This window comes from Oryctolagus cuniculus, chromosome 14 (assembly GCF_051225735.1).
Source record: "Oryctolagus cuniculus isolate XC-2025 breed Fujian yellow rabbit chromosome 14, ASM5122573v1, whole genome shotgun sequence".
Lineage (NCBI taxonomy): Eukaryota > Metazoa > Chordata > Mammalia > Lagomorpha > Leporidae > Oryctolagus > Oryctolagus cuniculus.
The window spans coordinates 73,239,466-73,263,638 of record NC_142880.1 but is presented as its reverse complement, the minus strand read 5'-3'; the positions used below and the strand labels follow the sequence as shown (position 1 = coordinate 73,263,638).

The 24,173-nt window shown below is 37.7% G+C and overlaps 1 long non-coding RNA gene across 2 annotated transcripts in view; it reads left to right on the top strand.

Moving 5' to 3' along the window:
* Positions 1-24,173, top strand: part of LOC127492741 (uncharacterized) — a 296,618-nt gene that overhangs the window by 129,307 nt on the left and 143,138 nt on the right. Inside the window, exon 3 of one of the 2 annotated variants that reach the window (XR_011382034.2) lies at positions 700-822. This is a non-coding gene — a long non-coding RNA (uncharacterized LOC127492741). Of the gene's footprint in view, positions 1-696; positions 823-24,173 lie in introns of both variants that reach the window. The other variant, XR_016220177.1, reaches the window with a different exon arrangement.

Sequence of the window (24,173 nt, the reverse complement as noted above, 5' to 3'; positions counted from 1 at the left end):
CTGCTTTTCCAGGCCATAGCAGAGAGCTGGATTGGAAGTGGAGCAGCCAGGTCTCAAACTAGTATCCATATGGGAATGCCGGCACTGGAGGTGGCGGCTTTACCTGCTGTGCCACAGTGCTGGCCCTGATGTGATATTTTCTTTTTTTTAAAATTTTTTATTTGACAGATAGAGTTAGACAGTGAGAGAGAGAGACGGAGAGAAAGGTCTTCCTTTTGTTGGTTCACCACCAAATGGCTGCTTGGGTCGGCACTGCAGCGATGCAAAGCCAGGAGCCAGGTGCCTCCTCCTGGTCTCCCATGCAGGTGCAGGCACCCAAGCACTTGGGCCATCCTCCACTGCCTTCCTGGGCCACAGCAGAGAGCTGGACTGGAAGAGGAGCAACCGGGACTAGAACCCGGCACCCATATGGGATGCTGGCGCCACAGGTGGAGGATTATGTGATATTTTCAACAGATGATATAACCATCTCTTCAACAATCAGAAGGTGTAAATCAAAGTCAACCCATCACTTCCAGTTTTCTTCCTGTTCATGTCATCCTTCATGCTCACAGTTTTTCTAGGACACTCGTGCTTTAAAAGAATTCCTCCCTAAATTGTCACTGGCATAGTCTGCCCTACCTTTCTGGCCTATTAAAGGCTAGGCCTGCTGCACTCATTCGTACACTTACCACCTGTTTTCTCCTTAATCCCTAGCAGTGTGTCTTGGTACTTTGCTGCTGCTGCTGCTGCCATTTCCCTGTCGTTGAGGACTAGCAGTGCACCACGAATGGTGGTTGAATGCATATTACCATCCAGTCACTCAACAACGAACTCCAGGAGGTAAGTGCTGGAAACTGAGTAATTTGTGGAAGGACACACAGGTAGTCAGTAGAAGAGTGAGGAATTTATCCCATTCTAAACCTAAACTCATAACAGCCACCTTTTATTCCAGTCTTTATATTACTTGGTCTAACACTGTCTAGAATAGTTTTCTAACAAGATAAATTTTTCTGTACCACACCACTTCTTTCCAGGAAGTCACTTGCCATATGTGAGTGTTAGGCATTTCAAATGTGATTAATTCAAGTGAGGAACCATACTTTAATTTAATTTAATTAAGTATTTACATATAGTTTGTGCCTAGCTTGTTGGACCATGTAGCTTCAATACTTAGGTACCATTAGATGTATTCAACTGTTCCATTATATTGTTGCTTTGCTTGTCCTTGGTCTCAGTGGTCATGACTTCATGACTGTTCTCTTGTTTTCTATTCTTTTTTGGAATCTTTTCTTCTCCAACTTCCTGTATACAAACTATTCCCAAATGTTTTTCTCAGTCTTCCTGCATTTCAGCTGTCAGTATTAACACTCATTCTATTTAATGTCTTTAAATATATTCTTTGTAAGCATGATCAATATATTTCTTTTAGCTACAATCTTTCTGTAATTTTCAGGCACCATTCTAGAGGGTTGTTGAATGTCCCTATCAGATATACCACTGCTTCCAATTCCATGACACAAAGCCTGAAGTAATTTTCCTTTCCAAAGTTCTTCATGTAGTCCCTGTTTCTATTAATGACACTACCATCCTTTCATTTCCTGATTTAAAACATCTACTTTTTAGATGAATATTTATTTTATTTGGATGTATGAATCATTTGCAAAATTTCATTGGTCCTCTCTTCCAAATTCCTACCTCTTTGCTTTTCCAACTACAGATCTATTTCTGAGATTCAAATATCAAGTCCTTCAGAATTGTTTGGTATATTAAATGGATCTCTAAATGGCTTCTCTGTACTTCACTGATAAACTTTATTCTAACTGAAGCCATCAAATCAAACACTTTGAAGCCCAGATCTGGACATTCATTTTCATACTTGTGAAACTGAGAGACCCTGATTCATTCCAATTAAAGTCCATGCACTTCAGTCCATATTTGGGCTTCACGAATCTTTCAATCTCTGTATGCAATTCTTCTTTCCCCATGAATCTCTTTTATTTTTAGGATTTATTTATTTATTTGAAAGGCAGAGTAGGAGACACACAGAGAGATCTTCCTTTTGCTAATTTGCTTTCCAAGTGCCTGCAACAGCCGGGTTGAAGCCAGGAGCTAACAACTCCATCTAGGTCTCCCAAGTGGGTAGCAAGGACCCAAGTACTTGGGTTGTCTTCCACTGCTTTCCCTAGTGCATTTACAAGGAGCTGGATCAGAATTTGAACAGCCAGAACTCAAACCAGTACTCACATGGTACCAGTACTCACATGGGGTGCCAGTGTTGCAGGCATGACTTAACCTGCTGCACCACATTGCCAACCACCCTCCTCCCCTGTGAAATCTTTTGAGGCCTTTTGGTTGGAAAATAAATCTTACCCTAATTTCCCATGGCAGTATCACTTTATATCTTGCTATATATTCCTATTTAATACAGGTTTTGACTTCCATTACTCTTTATGTGTAGAACATTTTTTTATTTGTGTTTGTATATCCCACAACGCCTAGAATAATGCTTTAGAAAATGTAGAGCTTACATAATTTAATTCAGTTATTAATTGTTTTTAATTGAAAACTGCTTTAATGCATATTGTATACTAAAGATCTCCAAGTCCTTTGGAAAGTAGAAAAAATACAGATTTGCTTGTTATAAGGATTTCAGAGAAGATTAGGGAGAATATTCTGAAAACACTTTAAGGTGTATATATATATATACATAAACACAATATTAGAATTATGTTCTAGTTGCAGTCTGGCTGAAAGGAAAGAGTCGCAAAATCTTAGCATGTGATGTAAGGAAAATTTAATAGAGAAAGAAATATTGAAAGCTGTAGATCACAAAGTTCTTGAAGGAAGAGTTTAACCAGAAGTCTGAAGATGGAGAAGAACATAAAGTGCAGGGTACTTCGAGCAGTTGCCTAGAGGGATGAAATGGCATGGCAGTTACTAGAAATCTACATGTATTTCTGAAGGTCTAGCACACAAGGTGATCAATATAGAAGAAAGGAAGAGGAGTGGAATGGGAGGAGGTTATACAAGAAGCCTTGGCACTAAGCATACATAAAGGACTTTGCATGCCGTCCTAATTCGTTGCAGATTTCTCCTGTGGGAGAGTCATCAAGGATTTTAGGAAGGGAGAGTAACTTCTCTAGATTTGCTTTTCAGAAAGTTCTTTGGTAGGAGAATGGAAGGGTTCAATGTTTGAAACATTAAGGTTGTTTTAAAAAATGGTTTCCATACAACTAGGCAAGAGAGACAGGAAGTTCTAAATTATGTAGTAGTAGAGAAATTGAGGAGAAAGAACCCAAGTAATGAATTAGGGGGGTGGGGTGTGGATGGTAATAGAGTTTCAGAAGAAAAGGTATTCTGAAGCAAAACAAAACAAAACAAACAAAAAAATGCTTTGCCAGGAAATTGGATGAATTTATTCATTCATGAAAATATCACATTAACTTGAGAATTGATAAGAATTGTGTTAGAGTAATTATCATGAATTTGCTATGACCCTGAGCAGGTAATGTATTAATAAATTCCTTAAATAATTAAAAAAAAAAGTTTTGGCCTGAAAGAATTTGTGGTGTCTCTGTCTAGACCGTGCAGGCGAAGGTGTTCATTGGGCAGTTAAACACATAGAAATGGGTCTATCAGGAGAGCAATCGGAGACAGAGAAGTAATTTGGGGTTCAGGGGCTTCTAAGTTAAAATAAATATGGTTTTGTAAAAGGATACAAAGAGAAATAGACCTAAAGTCTTTTCAGCTATTTGTCATTTCTTTTCTTGTGCTGAAAAGAAAAAAAAATGTTTATGTTTAAAAGAAAATAATTTTATTTCCTGAACTAGGCTATCCAGGAAAGGAAGAAAAAGTTATGTGGAAGTCAGTTACTACAATATTTATTAGAGTAACTGTGATATCTGCTATTCCTTTCTAATTACCGTTTGGAAATGAAAACTAATTTTATTATGATACAAACAGGGAATAATGCATTAAAATGTAATGGCAATATTGGGATGTTTTTTAAAAATAAGATCTGTTGTTTCCTTACTCATCTGTGTTTCTGGAAAACATGTCATAGCATCAAACTCTTTTTTCTAATTTTTTTTCTGGATACAAACATAAAAATTTAAGATATATCTTATCTTTCTAGAATTCATTTACTGAGTTCCTACTCTTTCCTAATAAAGGTGTTAAAATTTTCTCATTTTCACATATAATTTTCAAAAATTCTTTGAGAATATATTTTACATGATTTTTGACCAGATGGCATACTTTTTATACTTAAGCCTCAAACTGTCATATTAAGCATTCTTTTAAAATGAAAAAAAAAAGTTTTTTAAAAAAAGTTTTATTGAAGAAGCAGAGGACAGAGAGTGAGAGTAAAAGTGTGAATGAACTATCCACTGGATCATTACTCCAGAGCACGCAGTGGCTTAGATTGGGCTGACTGAAGCTAGGGGTCAGGAAGTTAATCCAGTTCTCTCATATGCATTCCAGGGACGACTCTACTGCCCTCCAGGGTCAGCATTGGCAGGAATTTTGAATCCATAGCCAGAAACAGGTATCAAACCTAGGCATTTCAATATGGTATATGAGCATCTTAACTGGTAGGTCAAACAGGCATATAAAGTATCTTCCAAAAGTTTATACTGGAAAATATATTCTTTTCAAAAATGGTGCATGGATTTCAATATTTTTGGCAACAAAATAAGTTTATCTTTTGATTCCATTCTTCTATGATTTTTTGAAGCATCCTTGTTACTTGAAGTCTAGTGCTTTCTCTTTCCTTAGCATCGGTCAAGGCTAAATTAATTGATTTTATTCTTAATTACTTTGTTTTATAACTCAAGCATATAGTACCAATATATCCTTGGAGGATTCTGACTTCTTTTGGTAACACGTATCACATAAATGACTTTGCTATTCTCCCAGCATAGTCTATTTATTCCTTTTCTTCTTTTATAGTGAATCTGGTGGGACATTTAGTCATTTGTTGAGGTGGAACATAACTAATTGTGCGAGAATTAGAGTCTCACTTTGAATTCTGGGAAAAAGGAAGCAGATTTTTTTTTTTTTTAAGAAGAGCTGTCAACTCTGGAATTCTTCTTGACTATTGACCAGAGGCTGGGCTGCTGATCTCAGAGTCACAGAGGAAGACCCATCTGTTTTCTCAGGCTTCTGTTCTTAGGGAGACATGTGAAGGAAGCTCTGCGAAATCTCCAGGGATGGCCTGGGATTCTTGAGACATGTTTATAGTTTAGCTCTGTGGAGAATCATGCGTGACTATTAAGATGAGACATTTTATGCTATTTAAATATTCTTAGGGAACATTTTATTACTGCAGTAGTTAATAAAAAAGCTAATACAACATTCTCTTCTTTTTAATGTTCATTCTGTAATTAAGCTATGAATTATACAGACATTCAAAATAATAAGGACTGGGAGTTATCTGGAAACATATAGATTTAAATACATACATATATATTATTTTAATCTCTAATGATGCAAAAGAGGGGTTTCAATATTAATTATCATCATTATATTTAGAAGTACTCAGTTATGCAGTTAATAGATTTCCATATAATATTTCTTTATCATTGACTACTAATACAAATAATAAATTTATGCTTTACATAATTAAGCTTATTTTTAAATGGTTGCTTATTTAATTTTCTGTTGTAACATATAACAATCATATTTCTAACATGTTTCCTGATTCACTTTTATCAGTTTTGGGATCAGTGACCTCACTGGATGGAGCTCAAATTAAGTTATTCTGCTATCTTGTGGTTGCAGCTTGAAATAGCAAATGTTGGATTCAGGAGTTAAGATTTCAAACTCAGCTATTGAGATGGGGAAAAAAATCAGATCACTGAGAGAGATCTATCAAAGCACCCTAAGAACACTTGATCCTGATCAGAATCTCAATAGTTATCAAATCACATTACCTCCATGTCCAGGCAGACACTGAAGTCAGTCACAAAGCAAATGGATCCAGGTCCAAACAGCAGCTCAGCAGTAATGATTTAAGTGAATCTTTAGCAGTCCCAGAGCATTAAAGGACGTTAGATTGACAAATCAAGCCAAATGATTTTCTAATAGAAAAATTAATTCACCACAGGTACACTAAATTTCCTTTTCTCACTCAAGCCAGAATTGGAGTCAGACTCTCAAGGTGCTGCCTCATAAAGATGGGAGAGCTCCAGCCTTAGGTACATTTCCAATGTGGCTTTCCTTTGGGTCCCAGAAGTGATTACTGTCAGGAAGAGAGAGGTGGAATAGAAATAGTGCAATTTTCAGTGTTTCCAGAAATCTGTGGTTTATTCTGCCTCTCTTACCCCTCTTCCAAGCACTATGAGATTGTTTCTGGGGTTGCTTCCATATTCACTCTGAGAAGGTGAAAGGGACTGGACTCGATCAATGCCTGAACTGTCTTCCTCCAATGATGGGGGACCTTGAAGGAGCATCAGAGGCCAGTTCAGCTTTGACTGTAGCTTTTAAGGCAGCTCACTTCCTGTCTTGTGAAGAAAGTGTTGACTTCTGTTTATATTCTGTGTTTCTCCCTTTAATTCCCAAATCCAAAAGCTATCTACAAAACGTCTAATTTCATAGAAACTCTGAAAATTATCCCAGTAGTTGAGAAATAAGTTTTAGTTTACATAGTGCTATCTGCAGAGTGGCTATTAAAACCAAGTCCTCAGTTCATTAAATCTCTTCAGTTTCTTACATAAACTCTATTTGATCTATGTTGTTTATACCTCAACTTATTAAACCTCTTTTTTGCACTGATTCCCACAGTAGTGTAATCAAAGAGTAGATTAGACATCTGCTCAATTCTACCACCACCTTTTAAAAACATCTTTCTCTTTACAAAGCCCACTATTTCCTCTGGCAGATGCTGAAAGTATTAATGGTGGCCAAGAGGCTTCTGTCTCTTAATGAGTAGCAGGTGTGGTCAGAATGCCTTATTATTTATCACTTCCTCACCCAGGATATTGTTCTATACTTGTAAGACATTTATGCACTTCTCCATCAATGGCTTCTTTATTTCATACGGAGTATCTCTGTGTCTGAAATGAATGTCATACTTCACACTAAACCTTGACATTCACTACCTCAGAGACTACCTCCACCTACTGGGGACAGTAATGGGGGTCAGCTGCAGCAACGCTACTAATGTTTCCCAGATTTGGGGATTATTTGAGGTCATGGGTTAAGGTAGTGGGTGGAAGAGAGGGAGTTGGGAGGAAGGAGATGACTGTATTTTTTGATACAGCTTTTGTTTCAGATCTGCATGTACCGAGGAAGGAGATGACTATATTTTTTGATACAGCTTTTGTTTCTGATCTTCACGATGCTGTTGAAAACCCTTCCCAATGTCTGGCTGCTCCAGATGGATTGGAGCTGATCCATCTTGGATTGCTTTGTTTGATGTTCTGCTGTGAAATTAATGAGAAAAACACCTTTTTGGTTGCATGAGTTTTGCATCCTAAGGCTGAATCCAAATATCTGCAGGCTTTAGGATTCTTAAATTGGTAGAACATGAATTCCCTGGCTGAGAGACTTTAGATTTTCTCACCTTCCTGGAATTCTTCATATGCTGTTCTCAGAGCTTCTTGGGCCTATGTTTGCATGCATTTTTTCTCTTTTTTCAAATTTCATCACACCTCTGTTCTTTTATTAGGATTTATAGAAATGTTTGAAACTCTCATTGGCCTAAATTACCCTATTTAATTGTTAAAAAAACCGGTTGGGGCTGATGCCACGGCTCACTAGGCTAATCCTCCGCCTTGCGGCGCTGGCACACCGGGTTCTAGTTCCGGTCAGGGCGCCGGATTCTGTCCCGGTTGCCCCTCTTCCAGGCCAGCTCTCTGCTGTGGCCAGGGAGTGCAGTGGAGGATGGCCCAAGTGCTTGGGCCCTGCACCCCATGGGAGACCAGGATAAGTACCTGGCTCCTGGCTCCTGCCATCAGATCAGCGCAGTGCGCCGCTGCAGCGCACCGGCCGCGGCGGCCATTGGAGGGTGAACCAATGGCAAAAGGAAGACCTTTCTCTCTGTCTCTCTTTCTCACTGTCCACTCTGCCTGTCAAACAAACAAACAAACAAATAAAAAACAACCATGTTGGGATACAGTTTGATTGGTGGCAATTTCACTGTATGAAAGGTGAAAGTGTTGTGGTAGCCTTGTAGTTGACTTGTTAGTCTTAGTGTCTGTGTTCATTTGTTTTCCTTTACAAAGGGCACTTGTCATGGATAGCCAAGTGAACCTACATACCTACTATTGGCTCTTGGTTTTCTCTTCAGAATCCACCTATTATAAGCTTTTGGATATTTAAAAATGAGTTGAACTGAAGGTTAAAAGCTTAATCAGTATGTTAAATTTTGTTAATTTTTTCTTAAATTTTTATTTATTTGAAAGACAGAGATAGAGGTAGAAATAGAGAGAAAGAGAGAGGTGTCTCCTATGTGGTTGTTTACTACCCCCATCCCTACAACAGCTGGTAATTGGCCAGGCTGAAGCCAGGAGCTGGGAATTCAGTTTGGGTCTCCCACATGGGTGGTGTGGAACTAACTACTTGAGTCATCACTGCTGTGTTCCAGGGTATACATTAGTAGGAAGCTGAATTTGAGATCAAATTTGAGACTCAAACCCAGGCACTCTGATATGGGACACTGGAGTGCCAAGCAACATCTTAACTGTTATGAAAAATGCCTGCTCTGGTATATTTTAAACATAGAAATAATGATCAAACTTTAGATGAAGTTACTCCAATATAATGCTTCAAAGTATATATAGTTATATATAATTTATGAATCTCTATTTTTATCAGCTAAAATCATTTAACATTTAATAAGTCTAATTTGCATGTTTTCTGGGTTTCAAGGACCTGGAAATACTGTGTATTTCTGGGATTGGTCCACCCAATATCTGCTATCGGAAGTAAGCCCGTTTTCATAGCCAAGATGCTGTTGTGTTAAGGAAGTGGGAGTTCAGCTGCAGTTTTGATTTCATGAACACCTTAAGAGAGCTTTCAGATTTGTGAGAGTTGATTGGACTGTTACCTCCTGCACTTTGTTCTGATCATTTTGGTTCAACATTTTAATTATTGCATATGTATCTAACTTGTATTTAAGAAGGGAGATGTCTGCGTAAGTCATTTGATGTGTAGGTGGTCATAAGCCTACTTAAGCCTTCCTTTCCTAAATGCAGGAAGACATCTTTTGCCAAATGTAAACACAAATGAGTACCAAAGCTGAAATTGCTTTTGTAATTAGGAACCCGCAATTTATTGTTGCAAATTTAGCAACAGACAGCTGGGGAGAAAAGGAATTGATAAGTACTTTTTATATTACCTGAAGAAATAGTTATCAAACTAGTCTAATATTAAATATCTGTTACCTGTTTTTCAGATTGTCTGTCAGCAATACTCTAAAACACATTTCAAGTTTTGAAATGTCCAGTATATTTTTTCAAATCTGAACACACAGTATCCTATTTTTAATATTTCAGAAATTTAACACATTTTATACTAATACTTATAGTCTTCATTCCTTACCCAAGTTTACATTCAATTAAAAGAAACAGCAAGAGGGGCCCCCATTGTGGTGCAGTGGGTTAAGGTGCCACCTGTGACCCCAGATACCATATCAGAAGGTAGGTTTGAGTTCCTGCTTCTGATCCAGCTCCCTGCTAATGGCCAGGGGGTTGGACCCTTGCACTCATGTAGGAAACACAGATGGAGTTCCTAGCTGCTAGCTTTGGCCTGGGCCAGCCTTGACATTTGTGGCCATTTGGGTAATGAACCAACAGATGGAAGATTTCTTTCTCTCTGTCTCTGCCTCTCTCTGTCACTCTGTCTTTCAAACAAATAAACTAAATCTTTTTTTATTTTTATTTTTATTTTATTTTATTTTTTTTTGACAGGCAGAGTGGACAGTGAGAGAGAGAGACAGAGAGAGAAAGGTCTTCCTTTTTGCCGTTGGTTCACCCTCCAATGGCCGCCGCTGCAGCCGGCGCACCGCGCTGATCCTGGCAGGAGCCAGGAGCCAGGTGCTTTTCCTGGTCTCCCATGGGGTGCAGGGCCCAAGCACCTGGGCCATCCTCCACTGCACTCCCTGGCCATAGCAGAGAGCTGGCCTGGAAGAGGGGCAACCGGGACAGAATCCGGCGCCCCAACCGGGACTAGAACCCGGTGTGCCGGCGCCGCAAGGTGGAGGATTAGCCTATTGAGCCACGGCGCCGGCTAAATCTTTTTTTAAAAAGGCAGCAGGAAACTGATCCAGCTTGTTAGAAATATAGTAGGAATCTTTCAATTTAAAGGATGAGAAAGCAATTCTATCCAATTTAAGGGTCAGGGAAAGTGGGGATGGGGGACGCTATACTATTTTTTTCTTAGTTGGATCAAAACAGAGGAGTTAAGACGTCAAAGCCTAATTTAAGGATTTTATGAGAAGAGAGAAATTTTTTCATTGACTTCCTACTCTTCAAAACAAACCATAATATAGCAGAGGTAATTTGGGACAAAGGTGTTAATAGGTGAAAAAGGTGTATATTGCAATCAAATGAAAGTAGTTTCTTTTCTGTAAAAGTGTTGGCTTCACTTACAGTTTTTCATGTCAAGTAAGATACTGATAGGGGAACAGTGTTAACTGTGAACATAAGTCAAGTCTGAAAGCATTTTCTTAAAATTTTAATTCTTAAATTTTAACAGACCCAACGTGATTTGTAGATACAAATATAAGAATATAGTGATATTCCCTTCTCCCCCTATCTTGCCCAAATCTAGAAGTATTTGAACTTTGAAGGTGGGGGGTCCACATCAATGTCTACCTTCTCCTTTCAGGACAATCTCTCCCACTCAGCACTATTTCTATTTCAAATGATATTGTCCCACATTTGTAGAAGACAGAGAAGTTGACTGGTATAGAGCAAAGTAGGCTATGTACCATGACATATTAACACTAGAGGATAAAAAGTTTACCAATGAATGAGAATAATATGTGAGGTCTTCAAAAAGCTCATGGAAAATGTGTATCATGAAAAAAAGCTGTACACGGAGTTCAAATTTTTTGTTTTGCACAGATATAAACTTTTCTTCGAATTCCATTTTCCACAAACTTTTTGAAGTACTGTGTAATTTAAAAGTATTTCTTAATAAAAAGAAGTAAACAGTAAACTGCTTTACAATAGGGATCTAACACCCAGGTCTGTCAGTATCTTCTTTGTTATTTCTGTTTTATAAAGTTATTTATTTATTTGTTTGAAAGGTAGAGTGATGGGGGGGAGGAGAGAGAGAAAGAGAGGGGAGGGAGAGAGAGATCCTCTATCTACTGGTTGACTTTCCAAATGCCCACGATAGCCAGCTCTATGCCAGGCTGAAGCAGTAAGCCTGGAATTCCGAGTCTCTCTAGGTGGTGGGAATCCAAGTACTTGGGTCATTATCTGCTGCAATCCTGGTGCATCAGCAGGAAGCTCAATCAAAGTGTGGTGCAGATAGGAGTCATATCTGACACTGTGCTATGGGATGTGTGTGTCCCAGACAGTGACTTAGCCCACTGAGTCACAATGTCTGCCTGCTCACTTGCTTTTTGATATCTTATCTTTGAAATGCTTCAGTGATGCGATACTGCTAACTACATTAGTAGAGATCTCAGTGATATTAGAATGCGATTTTTTTAAATTATAAAACATGTTCTATACCTGTTAATTTATAAAGAGGTAGTTCCTAAGCTTTTGCATTCATTTTGAGAGGTACAAATCACAGCTGTTTAGTCCAAGATGATCTACCAACTGCAGGTATTTTTAATAGGAACAGAGTATTTGTGCTAGAAAAAATTTGATACTACAGAAAATGTAGTTTTATAAAACCTGTGCTCTCTCTACATTCTCTCTCTGCTGCCAGGTTACCTGACAACTATGTTCTCTAACTTCTTTTCAGCAAAAGGTCAACAAATCCCCACTTATCTGTTAACTATAGGGGAGTTCTACCTTGCATATAGATATTTGTCTTTCAGGAAGGAACTCCTGAGGGTCAAAAAATATAGAATGTTGGCAATTCAGTGTCTTCAAAGGGAAAGAGTGATACTCTTGGGAATGTCTTGGTGTGTCTGGGTTCAGATCCAATGAGTGACCACATGTTCCTTTGAGACCATTCTTTTCATGTGGTACTAAAGTGCTTCTTTCTCTTTGCCTCCATCTGCCAGAAGCACTGTTAGCATTATAGGTGCCGGGCATGTAATATACATACATATTGTATCCAATCTGTGCTATAGGTCCCCCAGTTATTTTAAATAACTTAATCTAGACGTGCTTTTGGATGTGAAGCCATCTGCTTATGTTTTGTCCCATTGCTATTTTTAGTATAAGGAATTAATGACATAATACAGGAGGAAGAATACCTCATGGAATTTGACAGTAGCAAGAAGCAGTAATGTGCTAATTTGGTCATTGTGCATATCCCAGCTTGGTATCTCAGTTTTGACAGTAGCTCAAGTGCTAAGTCATGCATATGGATGTTGAAGCCATGACCTCAGGGGCTCTTTCAGGCTGTGAAGACTATTATACCTCATGTATTTTACACTGATGGGCTCACTGCCTCCAGTCAGCAGCTCATTTGTACAACATGTATATTCTTGGCTTGTTGGCCAAGAGTGATGGAATAAACATAATTTCTAAGGAAATATTTCAACTTACAGTGTTAGCTTCTAGATATAAGTTAATTCAGATGTCTTAAGATGGCATGTTTTAGGGTACTATATCATATATGTGTATATGTATAAATGGATAGTTTGATAATCAGTTATAAATTTGAAATTTGCAAAAAATGAAAATTCCCTTTAAAATTGGGCTTATTTTAAAAATATGAAAATGGAATCATATTTTCTGAGTTCAAAACTGCTGTGATTTCTAGGCATTTTTAGTAGGAAAGATCAATCAACACTTAGATTAGCTTTTTAAATAATTTAAAAATTTCATTAAGGTTTGAAGCCTTCTAACAAATTTACCTGAGAAGTGATCCTTTTCATATTAGAATTAGTGTGTAGCATTAGTGTAATTCTTTAACTTTTGTTCCACTAAGAGCACATAGTTTATGGATTTTTCATTGGCTTCCATGTTTATTTTGTTTTATTCAAATTAATTGAATGGGAAAGGTGTACATACTTAATAATGATATAAAAGTAGATCAGCAGATGATGTTTGGTACAAACAGTTAAAATGTTGCTTGTGATGACTGCATCCCATATTGGACTGCCTGGATTCAAGTCCTGGCTCTCTCCCAATTCTAGCTTCCTGCTAATGCACCCTCTGCCATCCATGAGGGAGACTCAGATTGAGTTACTGTTTCCTGGCTTTCATCTGGCCCAGTTTTGGCTGTGGTGGGCATTTGGGTAGTGAATCAGAGGATCTGAGATCACTCTCTGCCTGACTCCTTGTATCTCTGAGTCTCTGCATTTCAACACAAACATATAAGTAAATAAATGAGTAAGCTCCATCCTTGCTGCATGTCATCTTATGGAAGAGCAGTTTTGTCCAGTTTCCATATATCTGAAGATATGTTAAGAGTTGGGGTGGGCAGGAATGGAATGGGAGGAAGCATTATGGCCCAATGAGTTAAGGTACTGCCTTGCTGATCTGATATTGGTATCCCATATTGGAGCATTGGTTCAAGTCCCAACTGCTCTGTTTTCTGATCCAGCTTCCTGCTGACGTGCGTGGGAAAGCAAGGAAAGATGGCCAGTTTGGGCTCTTGCTACCCATGTGGTAGACCTGGATGAAATTTCAGGTTTCTCTATCTCACCTTCTCTATTACTCTGCATTTTAAACACATAAACAAACAAATAAATAAATCAAACATTTAAACAAATGAGTCCAGGTAAGGAAAGTGTTCAGGTAGCAATTTTTCCATGACAAGACACAGGATCTGCACATTGTCAGCAGGATGGAAATCATCAACTGCCAGAAATGATGATGGTTGCCTTCATCTGGCCCATCTTATCTTCTTCAAGCTTAAGCAAGTTTTAAAACATGTAAATCCTTATTTAGATGGCACAAACCAGTAACCAACCTACCATAAGTAACATCTTATTCTTCATCATGCATCTGCCAGGAAATCTTTAAGAGTAATTCTAACAAGTACTCACTAAAGAAACTGTTACAGAAAAGAAGTGTATATATTAAGTGTCTCTTTCTGTCTTTCTCACTGGTTTTCTGGAATTGGATGATGCAGTAAAATGGGCTTCATGTCCTAAAAATTTATTATCAAATTATTTTATTAGTAGTACATATTTCTAATCACAAATTTCTGGATTATTTATCTGAAGTTGTATTTGTTCTTTCTTCTGAAAGTTTCTCAGTTAACTTTGACAAATCAGCAGTGAAATTTGACCTGATCCAGCATTAGATTATTAAAAATGAAACTTCTTTCCCCTAGTAAAAGATCAATTATCACTCTCAACCCAGTTGCCAAAAAAAATAGATACTATTTATTTTTGACAGAAAAAACTTGAAAATACAAATGACTGCAGTTGTAAATTAGAGATCTGTATTTTCCATTCATATATGATTGGGAATACTGTCATATAAGAGAGAATGGGATATTTTAGCACAAGGCTGGGAACCAAGAATCCTGTTGTCTGTTGGAATAAGTGATTAGTCAATGACTATAATTCCTTCAACAACCAGGGCTTCATAGTTTCCTGTCTATCAAATAAAAAAAATGGGATGACAAATGCACTGTTATTTTCATATTATTAATTTACAGTAAAATGTAAGTGGCACATTTGTTTTTGTGTTAGGTATTAAATAAGATAGCTTACATAATGCCTAATGGGGTGCCTGGGTCTTAGAGGAAAGGATCAATAAGTAGCAAGGATTCTTCTGATGATTTTATGTTATATTTTCTACAGCAATCGTCTTTAGTTAAAGCATGTTATTTCAACACTAGCCACAAGATGGGAGTATTTCCTTTATAGTCATGTCCTCCCTCCACCTTCCTCTCTTCCCTTCTTTCTTCCCTTGCCTTCCCTCCTCTTCCCTTCTCCTCTCCTCTCCTCTCCTCTCCTCTCCTCCCTTTTCTCCTCTCCCCTCCCCTCTCCTCTCTTCCCTCGTTTCCTTCCCTTCATACAACTCTCTCTCTCTCCCTCTCTCTCTCTCTCTCTCTCTCTCTCACACACACACACACACACACTTCTTAAGATCCATTTATTCATTTGAAAGGCTGAGCAGCAGATAGAGGGTGGGGAGAGAGGGAGACAGATCTTCCAAATGGCTGCAACAGCTAGATCTGGGCCAGCCTAGGAGCTCCATACCTCCATGCTGGTTTCCCTTCATGAGGGCAGGGACTCAGGTACCTGGGCTATCATCTAGTGCCTTCCAAAGTGCATTAGTAGTGAGCTGGATCAGAAGGGGAGTTGCCAAATCTCAAAGGGCTCTTTGATACTGGATGCAGGCCTAATAAGTGACAACTTAATCCATGTACTACAATACTGGCTCCCCTTTCCTTAATCGTACCATTGAAAGAATTTAGTGTTTCTTGAGTCCTGGTAGAACAAATGAATAAATGGTTTTCTCACTTAGAATCAGAACAGTTTTAAGATTTTATACATAAATGCACATACACACAAGTTTCAGTGCTGTTAACTACTACCATAATTTGGTAAATTTATTACTTAACTGCGTGTATCTTCTGAAAACTTTTGAATCAATTTTGATCTCCTTCTGTGAAGGTATCATGCTCCTCTGGTAGTGGATTCCCTTCCAGCCTCACACTTGTCTAGTGAGAAAGAGATTACAGTTCAAACTTTGGATGTTGGCTTGTGAATCCTGGATGTAATTAGAATACTATATGACCAAAACTATAATTTGGCTAATTATTAAATTAAGTTTTAAAAATGTCTTTTGAGAGGGAGAGAGGAAGGGTGGAAGAGAGAGAGATAGAGAAAGAAGGATTATTTCCCATATTCCCATCTGCTGGTTCACTCTCCAAATGCTTCCAATAGCTACCAGCCTAAACTGGCAGCTAGGAAAGTAATCCAGGTCTCCCGCAGGGGCAATAGGAACATAATTGTTTGAGCTATTATCACTTGTTCTTAGGATCTGCATTAGGAGAAAGCTGGAATCAATAGTTGGACCTGGAAATTGAACCCAGGTACTCCAGCAAAGATATAGAATTTTTTCACTCCTTTAATTGTACATAGATTCTGTGCAACTTTACAAATATGAGGACAGGTACTAAATGGAGTTTCTAGGTTCTCAGTAGGAGAAAAGGTCAGTTTGGAGTCCTTTCATTCTTATCTTTTTATTTTAATGAAAATTACTTTCTTTAGTGTTGTCTGTGAGTAAACTTAAATGTAAAACATTTGCATTATTTTAGTACCACACAGATAAACGTATAAGAATAACCTTTCACGAGAAACAAAAATTGAGCTCCTTTCTCAGTTGAAAAAATATCAGAACTTCAATTTTGAGTTTCTGTAGAACTTAATTAACGTTTTCTGCTAACCAGTAATGTAATGTGTGCAAGTGGATCCTACATACTTCTCTAGCAAATATCTCCCTCTAAAACAAGTTGCATCCTTCAAATGAAAAGGAATACACTGAAGAAAAAGAGTCTATCTAAATAATGCAAAGTGAGTTCCAATTTTTCCTGGTAAGGACTGACCTTCCCATGTTAATCCTGTTTGAGCAATGTCTAATATGTGCCATAACAGGAAGCACACTCTCTCCCACATGATGCTCACTCATGGATTTCAAATGAATTTAATCTTGTTAAAAATATTTTTTTAAAAGTCAGAAATACAGAGAGAGGGGAAGAGACTAAGACAGAGAGAGAGAGAGAGGTCTTCCATTCTCCTTAAGCCAGGGGCCAGGAACCTCATCTGGATCTTCCACTTGGATGCAGGGGCCCATGCACTTAGGCCATCTTCCAGTGCTTTCCATAGGCCCTGAGAAAGGAGCTGGATTAGAAGTGGAGTATCTAGGACATGAACTGGCACCCATGTAGGATGCCAGTGTCACAGGTGGCAGCTTCACCCATGGCACCACATGCTGGCCTCCATCTTTAAACCTTCAGCTGAAGTTTCCTATCACTGTATTTTACGAATAAGATCATGTTTTCTAGCTAGATAGCCTTCATTTAATCAAAATCAACTCAAAATTAATCAAGAATCTGAATCTGAATCTACAACCTTATACCATCAAATTACTAGAGGATAATTTTGGGGAAACTCTGCAAGACATTGACATAGGCAAAGACTTTTTTGGAAAAGACCCCAGAAGCACAGGCAATCAAAAGCAGAATAGATAAATGATATTATGTCGATCTGAGAAGCTTCTGTACAGCAAAAGAAACACACAGCAAAGTGAAGAGGTAATTAACAGAATGGGAAAAAATATTTTCAAACTATGAAACAGATAAAGGGTTACTATCCAGAATCTATAAAGAACTCAAGTAACTGAACAACAACAAAACAAACAATCCAGTTAAGAAATGTGCACAACTGACTGAACACCAAAAAGGAAACCTGTTGAAGTGAAATGGACACTATGGGAAACGGTGACTTTATCAGCATAGCCCTGACTGTTAATGAACAACTTAATACATTATCCCTCTTAGTAGTTTTTTTGTCTGTTCTACTTAATATGACTGGTTTAATTCTGTAATTAACACACAGTTATTCTTAAGTGTTGAAAATTAACTGAAATGTGATCCCTGTTAAACATAAGAGTAGGAATAAGAGGGGGAAGAGATGTATAATTTGGGACATGCTCAAGCTGACTTGCCCCAAATGGTAGAGTTAGAAACATACCAGGGGATTCCAATTCAATCCCATCAAGGTGGCATGTACCAATGCCATCTCACTAGTCCAAGTGATCAATTTCAGTTCACAATTGATCATAATGAAAGGACTAAGAGTCAAAGGGAGCACATAAACAAGTCTAGTACCTGCTAACACTTACCGATAGAATAAATAAAGGGGAGAGTGATCCAACATGGGAAGTGAGATACTCAGCAGACTCATAGAATGGCAGATGTCCTAAATAGCACTCTGGCCTCAGAATCAGCCCTAAAGGCACTCGGATCTGGCTGAAAAGCCCATGAGAGTATTTCAGGCATGGAAAGCCAAGACATTCTGGCAAAAAGATCTCTGTGAGTGAGATCCCAGTGGAAAGAACAGGTCTTCAAAGAAGGAGGTACCTTTCTCTGAAGGGAGGAGAGAACCTCCACTTTGACTATGACCTTGTCTAAACAAGATAAGAGTCGGAGAACTCAGAGGGCTTTCATAGCCTTGGAAACTCATGACTGGAGCATAGGGAGATTACTGATGCCATAGACAGGAGTGTCAATTGGTAAAGTCAACAACAGGAGTCACTGTGCACTTACTCCTCATGTAGGATCTCTGTCCTTAATGTGCTGTGCATTGAGATTTAATGCTATAACGAGTACTCAAACAATACATTTCACTTTGTGTTTCTATGGGGGTGCAAACTGTTGAAATCTTTACTTAATGCATACTAAACTGATCTTCTGTAAAAAAAAAAAAAAAGAAAAAGAAATTATCAATTCCCAACTTGACTCTCACTGGGATTAAACATGACAATAGGTCTGATCTGATTTCATCATCATTTAAAAAAATCATCTATTATTTTTCACTTTATGTTTCTGTGTGGGAGCAAACTGTTGAAATCCTTACTTAAGGTATACTAAGCTGATCTTCTGTATATTAAGATAATCGAAAATGAATCTTGATGTGAATGGAAGGGGAGAGGGAGTGGGAAAGGGGAGGGTTGTGGGTGGGAGGGACGGTATGGGGGGGAAGCCATTGTAATCCATAAGTCGTACTTTGGAAATTTATATTCATTAAATAAAAGTTAAAAAAAAAAAGAAATGTGCAAAGGATTTGAACAGGCATTTTTCAAAAGAGGAAATTCAAATGGTTAACAGACATGTGAAAAAATGCTCAGGATCACTAGCCATCAGGGGAATGCAAATCAAACCCACAATGAGGTTTCACCTCATTCCAGTTAAACTGGCTCTTATACAAAAATTAAAAAAAAAACAATACATGCTTGAGAGGATGTGGGGAAAAAGGTACCTCAATCCACTATAGGTGAGGATGCAAACTACTACAGCCATTGTGGAAGACAGTATGGAGATACCTCAGACAACTGAAAATAGATATTCTATATGACCCAGCAATCCCACTCCTGGGAATTTACCCAAACAAAATGAAAGCAGCTTATGAAAGAGTTTTCTGTAACCCTATGTTTATTGCAGCTCAATTCACAATAGCTAAGATATGCTATAAAACCAGCTATCCATCAACTGATTACTGGATAAGGAAATTGTGGTATATATACACTATGTAATACTACTCAGCCATAAAAAAAGAATGGAATGCTTTCTTTTGCAACAAAATGGAGGCAAATGGAAACCATTATACTTAGTGAAATAAGCTAGCCCCAAAAAGACAAATACCATATGTTGTCCCTGATCTGTGGTAACTAATAGAGTACCAAAAATGTAATGTATGGGAGTGAAATTGACATTTTGAATTTGATCATTGTTTACAGCCCTTGTCTCTACTGTTGAGGAACAGTGATATTTGTCTTCGCCTTATTCTTTGCTGAACTCTTTACTTAGTGTAGGACATAGGGTTAATCTTATGAGTATAAAGTAAATGGAACATGGATCATTGTAAAAATTAAGAGAAGGGATAGGAGAGGAAGAAGAAAGAAGGGTGGGAGCATGGCCAGGAGGTAGGGTGGGAGGGAAGTAGTACCATGTTCCTAAATCTGTATATGATTACATGAAATTTGTATAACTTAAATTAAAAAAAAAAAAGGGAGAATATTGTGCCCATGCTCAATGGCACACCATCTTTGGGACACAATATATTTTTGTCAGTGTGTTAGAGCAGATGTAAAACTGGTTTTCTGAGGAAATTCTTTGCTCTGTCAATAAAGGTTCCTTGACCCACCCCTATGTGAAGTTGAGGTAGTCATCTATTCTACAAGTCTTCAAGTCTTGATTACACAACTTAATTACTCTAGGAAACCTACTCAGCCAATTGTCAAAAAATCAGTAGCTCAGCATATCTACACTGCAATTTCTATCTAGAGAACATTATTTTATTATTTTAATTATTTTTTACTCTTAAAATTTAATATAGAGAACAGATTTCATGAATTTCATAGGTATGATTTCAAGAATACAATGACAGTGGCCTGCTCCCCTCCTTCCTCCCTCATCATTACTTTCTTTCCTTTTTTTCTTTTGATTTTTTATGATAACATATTTTCTATTTACTTTATAATCATGATCTCAATGCTTTTCTTATAGACAACAATCAAATAACATGCTGTCAGTTTAGTTCAATATACATTGTTATTATTTTTGGTACTCTATATAGTAGCTACAACCAATCAGAAAACATATTTGTTTGGGGGGTTTGGCTTATTTCATGAAGCATAATGTCTCCAGTTGCATCCATTTTGTTGCAAAAGATAGGATTTCATTCTTTTTAATAGCTGAGTACTATTAAATTTTATGCTGTTTAATTCTTGTAAAAATCTCGATTTGGGAAAAATGTGAATCAGGAAGATTGAAGGCTACACAACCTTCAAATGTTAATAATAATAATAATGATTAAAAACACTCTACTTCATGACTGGCATTGTGACATAGGGGGTTAAGCCACTGCCTGCAACACTGGCATCCCATATGAGCACCTGTTCAAGTCCCAGCTGCTGCATTTCTCATCCAGCTTCCTGCTAATATGCCTAGGTAAGCAGCAGAAGATGGCCCAAACTCTTGGGTTCCTGGAACCACGTCGGAGACTCAGCTGGAATTCCTGGCTCCTGGCTTCAGCCTGACCCGATCCTGGTTGTTATGACCATTTGGAGAGTGGATCAGCAGATAGAAGATCTGTCTGTGTCTATCTCTCCCTTTGTCACTCTTCATTTCAAATAGATAAATTAATCTTAAAAAAAAAAAAAAACTGTATCACACTATGAGAATGCTATGTACTTCCACAATGTAATTTTAGCCTCTTTGGAAATTGATTTTAATGAGTTGGATTGGGCATGTAAGCCTTAACTTGCATGGAGGAACCAGTTATACAAAGAATGCCTCCTTCAAATTCTTAGAGATAATTCTGATGTGATTGTCCATTATCTCACACAGTAACTATCTTTTTAATGCAAATTTTGGTAGAAGTTCTTTTCAGGTCTTTAGTATCAAGAAATGCATCAGTTGCTGGAGTTATTTTAAAATTCTTAAAGGTATCATAAATATTTTCACTGATTTTATTTCATTGTTGGATTTTATTCCTGGAAGCACTAAACTGAATTGGCAGTCCAACTCTAGTATATATAGATTTGTTTATAAAATATTTTAAAAGTGTACTAGCCAAACTTTTTTATTTTCTCTGTTTCTGTCTTCTAGTATTTTATCATGTTTGCATTTTGAGAAGCAGTCATTGGTTATTTTTTTTTCTGGATTAATAAGTATGTGTGAATGTAAGGTAATTAATTCTTAAGAAAGCTTGTATGCAGCTAATCAAGTATATATAATGTTTTATGCCAAAGTGATGATTAAATAATTTGCAATGGAATTAAAAATCAGAAAATTTTACAGTAAGGAGCTCTATTTATAAAAGAAAATCAAGACTGGGAGACTTTTAGGTAAATATTTTGGTTAGTTATTTTTGAGGTGCCTAAAAAATAGGCACCTGTGTTGTCATCTGAGACCCTGTGCTATCTCTTGTCCCAGTCATCACCAAGACACACTACCTCACATCCTCTGTCTCTTTTCCTCATTTCTAGCTCTACTTCCATTGGCTTTACAACAGTGATTAGAGAAAACTGTCTTTGTTTCCTTGTGGTCAGTCAAAATAGATGTTAGTAGATCTCAAGAATCATGTGGATGGTGTAGAAGACAAAGGGAAAAAATGTTCTACTGACACCTTGGAAGAAAGTAACAGATTCAGAAGGTGGGGGAGATGTGGGGCAATGAAAGAGGGAGAGGACCTGACAAAATATGAGACCAGGCATACTTCCCAGGGGAAGAACAAAGAAGGAAACTTCTGAACCATTTCCCAGAGAAGACAGACATGCAATTTACAGTTCAAATGAGTTTTCTAGGTGGTGAGTGTTACACACACCTGTGCTGTTTCCACTTGTAGTCAATAGTAAAGGATTTCAGTGATGATTGTGGGTGCACATCTTTATGGATTTTAAAGGATGCATTTCCTGTCAGAGGCCACAAGGAAAGTATAGGGGGTAAAATTCAGGGTAATGGGAGCCCAGACTTCCAAGTTAATATAAGACCCTGAGAATGTGTAAAAATTTGGGTGTCCATTGCCAAATTTACATAAAATCTTTGAATAATCAAAGGCCCTACTGATACCAGGTAGAATGGGATAATCATATAATTTATCATCCAAACCAGGAGACTTTTGAAGGTGAAGAGAGTGTTATTAATAAGTATGTGGTACCAGGTGCTATATATTTATGCTATCTCAGGCAGCAGGAGACATATGAATGAGTTAGTTGAATAACACCAAATATTTTCTCCTTCTAATGCATGAAGGCTTGCCATGAAGTTTTAGATAAAGCTTATTTGCACTGAGAAGTTACAAAAAATTTTGAACACACACACTTAGATGGTCCATAAAATCTCACACTATTCTGTGATATATTTTCCACCTCTCCTATTTATTGCAGTCCTTCCTCCCTTTGGCTCTAAGCCAGGACCTTCTAAAGTGACCTCTCATTTTTTTATATATAATTTTTTAAAGATTTATTCATTTGAGTGGTAGAGTTACAGACAGAGAGGGAGAGACAGAGAGAAAGGTCTTCCATCCACTGGATCACTCCCCAAATGGCTGCAATGGCCAGAGCTGGGTCAAGCCAAAGCTAGGAGCCTAGAGCTTCTTCCAGGTCTTCATGTGGGTGGGTGTAGGGGCCAAGCACTTGGACCATCTTCTACTGATTTCCCAGGCCATAGCAGAGAGCTGGATTGGAATAAGAGCAGCTGGAATATGAACTGGTGCCCATGTGGGAAGCTGGCACTGCTGGTAGAGGCTTAGCCTACTACGCTACAGCACCAGCCCCAAAGTGACCTCTCTTTCTCTGTTACCCCATAGACCCATTCCGTGTCTCAGTTTTCAACTATAGACTAGACTATATCACAGTTTTGTCTCTCTCCTTTGCTACATTTTATTACTTATGTTTTATATTTTATGACATATCACAATACCTGACACAGAAAACATAGTCCATAATGGTCTATTAAATGAACAAATAAATAGAAATACCTTTTTCAATCAGTGCCATACATAGCTTTAGTCTGTAATCTTCTGGGTTAACGTTCCCTGAGGCAGCACACAGTTCTAAGCACGTGTGCCATGAAATCTTCAGGCCCTTGAGTTAGATATCAGGTTTCTAGGGTAGGAAAGAAACTGAGAGGTCTAGTACATAAGGGTTGTTGTAAGGCAATTCCTGGGGCCACCTGAGCTTAAGGGTTGATTGGTGTGATGCCAACTTTTCTTCTACTACCTGCAGGGAGAGCATTTCAGCTTTCTGACTCAGAGAATTACTGACTTTTGTTGGATTGTCTGATCTCATTTAGTACGTTTTCTTCTAATGCACTGCCAACAAACCACAGATTTCTAAACATTTTGAGGTCTATGATTTTTCATATTTTGAATGGCTGTGCACTGACAAAGACGTGTTGTGGGAGGTGTAAGAGCTGACATAATAGACCATAAAAGCTCTCTGAAAATAGCATTAAAAACTGCCTGCTATAATAAATTCATATTATATTTAGAATGGGTCTGAATTTTTTTCTTCTGTGCTTCTAAAGACTGCAAATGTCTACAATATTTATAACTATCTGCTTTTTAGAAATTTTGCTGCTGAATTAATGCATGGTTGAATGTCTTCCAAAGATTATATCTTTATTCCAGTTTTTGTATCTTTTTAATAATTGTTTCTTTAAATTGATTAACTTCAGTAATGGTCAGAATATGATTTTGCTTATTTGTCATATCTATATGCAACCCTAAAAGTGTAAGGGTGTTTTTTCTTGATTATATTTGTTGATGTGTGAGGTATGGTATGTTGTAAATCTGTTTTGGCTTTGTTCTGTTTTACAGACCTCACATTAAATTCTGGATCTTAGATGCTGCTGTGGTATCATTA